This window comes from Canis lupus, chromosome 22 (genome assembly GCF_003254725.2).
Source record: "Canis lupus dingo isolate Sandy chromosome 22, ASM325472v2, whole genome shotgun sequence".
In the NCBI taxonomy this organism is placed as follows: domain Eukaryota; kingdom Metazoa; phylum Chordata; class Mammalia; order Carnivora; family Canidae; genus Canis; species Canis lupus.
In genome coordinates this window covers 2,633,516-2,638,111 of record NC_064264.1, presented here as the reverse complement: position 1 = coordinate 2,638,111, position 4,596 = coordinate 2,633,516, and positions in this window count along the sequence as shown.

Genomic DNA, 4,596 nt, shown 5'->3' with positions numbered 1-4,596 from the left:
TTTTTCCATTTAAGAGTTAGCCTGAAGCCTTCTGTTAGTCTGAGTTGTATGAATGCTGTGAAAAAGTTCAGACCATATCATTAAAGATTTATTTATGGGTTTTTTTGTTTTGTTTTGTTTTGTTTTGTTTTGTTTTGTTTTGATGGTGAATTGGCATTTTTCAAGGAGAAGAATACATGTTCTTACAGAGCACAGAGTAAGAACACATGGGCAGCTGGAAAAAGTTAGAAAATAATAGCTCCCCCACCAACCCCCATTTCCAACCCATACCCTGTTGTATTTGTCTCCTTAGGACTTAACACCATCTGACATAATATTTCTTTTTTTTCCTCTCGCCACCTTCTGATGAAAACCCCATGAGGGCAGGGTTGTTTGTTTCTTGCTATGGCCCAAGTATCTAGAATGGAACTTGGGCCACAGGAGCCTCTCCATAAGGATTTGTCCAATAAACAAGTAAACTAACAACATAGTCAAAGTATACACAAAAGAAACAATGGTGCCAAAGCCTTTTTTCCTCAAATTTTTCTTTAACGTTATTATAATATTGTACATAGCAGAAAATAAAAATGAAAGAAAAAATGCTTCTTATTCAACCTGAAAATGCTAAATTCAGATGCTGACAGCCTTTACGAGTCTCACTGACTGGTCTGAAACATGAGAGGAGGGTAGAGATTAAATGATTTATCTCGGTGAGAGGAGCTAGCATGGGGGCCCCTGGGCAGGACGGCTGGCAAAGAAACAACGAAAGAAGGGACAACTCATCTGACAAGAGTATGGAATAGTTTTCCTCCTCGCTCTCTTTCCTGGAAGCATAGCTGATATCTTTATCCTAAAATTAATTGCAATAGTTAGAAAAAAACACTGATTAAGAGCAAACGCTGTTTCAAGCAGTGTGAGTAGATTAGAACTCTGTTTGAAAGGAATCTGTGGCCTTTGGTTGGGGAAAGAAGTGATTCTGAATGGTTGGAGGTATCAGGCCTCCAACATGCTCAGAGCCTATTAGATTCGCTGAGTGTCCAAAATTTAGCAGTCTATAGTTAAATAATAAGCTTTCCCCCCTCTAAATAGCCTCACTGCCATTTAAAGAGAAACTCCTTATTATTATGGGGATTTTTTTTTAGTACCTATAACCTGTCATTCCCCAAAATGACACCTTAAAAAGTCAATTTCAAGAATCACCTTGGCTGTCATTCAATCTCATAAATCTTTCCAAATCCTTTTAGAGCCAGCCTGACAGCATAGCCTCACACAATTTAGGATATAAGTCAGCTACACCTGTTGCCTATAAAATGTGGTTTATTCCAACAAATACAATTGTAAACCTATATAGCCCAATGTTGTTTTTATAACAAAAAGCAAGCACTCTTGACTCTTGTATCTGATTCTTAATGATCGTCTAGAATAACACACCACGTTCAATAACTCTCAATGTGGCTGTTCTCGGTTCTGGTGGATCATAAACTGTATTTTTATGAATCCTGGCTTCCCCAAGATAAACTATATCACCTATGAAATGATTAAAAAGTAAACAAATCTTTCACGTGATCTCTTAAGAAGTCTTGCATTTCTCTCAAATAAGAATATAGCATCTCTCTGACCTAAGTTTCATGACCAGATTATAAACCGAGTAATTATATCCTGACTCTATAAATCTACCCCCTTTCATTTCAAAGGAATGAATTATACCCATCTCATCTTAAATGTGATGAAGATCTGCTCTGCACAGTTAAATTGCTGCCATCCTTGTCCCCAGATAGTAATACTAATTTGCATTTGTTTAACTCCTCACAATTTGCAATTCCTTGCTCATAAAATGTTTTCTTTTACTCCGTGATGGAATACCTATTATTAGCCCCAGTTTTACAGATGAGGGAATTGAGGTAAGACGAGTCAAGTAATTTGCAAGAAGTCAGACAGTGACCATGCTCATATCCCTTTCAGCCTCCGGCCCTGTTCTGTTTCTTTCTTTCTTTTTTTTTTTAATATTTTATTTATTTATTCATGAGAGACTCATGGAGAGAGAGAGGCAGAGACACAGGCAGAGGGAGAAGCAGGCTCCATGCAGGGAGCCCGATGTGGGACTCGATCCCAGATCCCAGGTCTCCAGGATCACACCTTGGGCCGAAGGCGGTGTTAAACTGCTGAGCCACCCAGGCTGCCCCCTGTTCGGTTTCTGACCAAGGCAGAGAGTATACATTACGTGCATTAGGAACCACGGGCACTAGCTAGTCGGGCCTTGGGATTGGTTTTACCACAGATCCGAGTCAGTTAGACCCAAGCACGCTGATGCCCTTGTGCCTGTTGCTCATCCCTAACTTCTGCCTTCGACCCCAAAAGTGGTTTGTGTCTCAGTTCTCTCTCTGGCTCTGGAGCTCTAGTGAAAAAGCCCATTTCTGTTTATCTTGGCTTAAGACCTGGAAACACACCTAGCCTCTGCCAGCTTCACATCTTTAGGAATTGGACCCAATGCTCTCCCTTAGCTGTTAGCTGGAAACTTGCCCTAATCCATAGAATTACTCTAACACCATGAGATGATAAGGCTCATGCTCACCTGTGCAGAACAAGACACTCTCTGGAGGATCTTGCCAAAGTGTTCCAGATACCAGATGAGATCTGGTCCAGGTGAAGCCGGGGGGGGGGGGGGGGGGGGGCGGGGAGATTAACTACATAAATATCTCCTAGAAACCAAGTTTCTATCACACAATATTAAACATATTTATCTTGTTTAAGAGTTGATTATGAAAACCGAAACTTGTTCTCAGTTGTTTCTTGGCAAATAATAAAACACCATGTTCTTGAGATATTGCCGTCTTGAAAGACTGCCTTACTAAGATCCTTCAGACATACATACATAGAGCAGAACAGTCCTCTCGATCTCTTAGGATTAGTTTCCGCTATGATATTAGACAATTCAAATTAGTAGTAGCCATAACACAACACATTTTATTTTATTAAAAGTTCAGAATTGGTACTATCGAGTTAATATGCAATCTATAAAAGTTCTAAGGAACCTAAGTTCCTCCAGCTTTCTGTTCTACTGTCTCTAATGTATGTTCTTTGTCCACTTGGATCAAAATGGCTGCTTGAGCTCCAGCCAACACTTCCATATTCCAGCCACTAGCTAGAAGGGAACGATCAAGAAGGGTGTACTTCAACTTCAGAGACTTCCCGGAAGTCACATATGACACTTCCACTTATATCCCACTGGTTCAAGTTTAGCTACATGGCCTCATCTAGCTGCAAGGGAGGCCAAGATTTAGTCTTTACTGCAGGTAACTATGTGTCTCACTGAAAATTAGGATTCTGTTACTCATCAGAAAAGGTATATGAATGCTGAGAGGCAAATGGAAGGTTTTATTTTTTGCCATGATTTCTTCCTCAAACAACTATTAGAACTCTTCCCTAAGCAGGAGGATTCCTTACTCTTCCTTCCTCCAGGACTCTCTATGTCTTACCCTAAGATCTCTCTCCTACCCAATTCCTGCATCCTGCAATCCACAGAGTAGGTCACAAACCAGTGAACTGGAACTCGGTGCCCAACTGGGCTCAAGAGAATTTCCTGAGAAATCTATTTAAAATACAGATCCTGGGGCCCTCAGAATTTGGGATTATGATTCAGGGAATCTACAGACGTGTCCTGAAAGCTGTAGCTTCAAAGCAAAAGCCAAAACTCTCCAAATGATGCTGGTTAGTGAGTATGTTCAGTTTATGCAAATTAATCATGTTTATACCTATAATACATGCATTTTTCCTTATGTGTGCTATGCTTCAATAAAAAGGGTTTTGTTTTTTTGTTTGTTTTGTTTTTTTAGTTAAAAAATATTTCTAAGTGATTCTCTTGCACATCAAGCTATGGAAGCAGAGGAAAGAGGCTTGACCAGAGCTTGATTCTACCCAGTTCCTGGAGTCAGAAACTTTCCATGTGCTATTTCCTCTGGCTGGACTTCCATAATTTTTCACACCAGCTTTGCTGGAGGGAGCATTCATTCTTTCACCTGTTAACAACTGAATCTAGGTTGGGGACAGATGAGAGGAGGGTATGAGATGAAATATTATTCTATGTTTTGTTTTTTTTTTTAGATCTAAATTTATCCTACTACTTTTCAGCATCTCAGAAGCATTCCGGGATATGTTTTGTTTATGTTTCCCTCTTGGTTTCCAATCATTTCCTTTCATCTCTACTGGTTTCTCCTGTCTCTGGGTCCACTTATCGCTGGGAGAGAAACCAGCCGTCATCACAAAACGTGGTCAAGTAAGGGAAAGGTCACATGAACAGAAAAATTAGAGCTGTGGAAAAATAGAGACCCTGTCCAATGAGACCAGTCTAGCTCTGCCTGGATGAGAGACTAACACAGCTCTTCTTGCCACATGAAATAACAGGAAAATTGCCAGCATAAGGCATTACATCAGGAATTCCGAGCTCTCTTCACCTGGAAATGGTAAGGAAGGCACCATAAGAAGATACAACACAACATAGTGCTGTCTTGAAAGAAAAAAAAAAACAACTATGCATTAGAAAATCCCCTATAACAGCCAGCATCCTGAGTAAAGATAAAATTATCTCATATCCCACCAAGCCTTGCTTTTCCCTTTAAA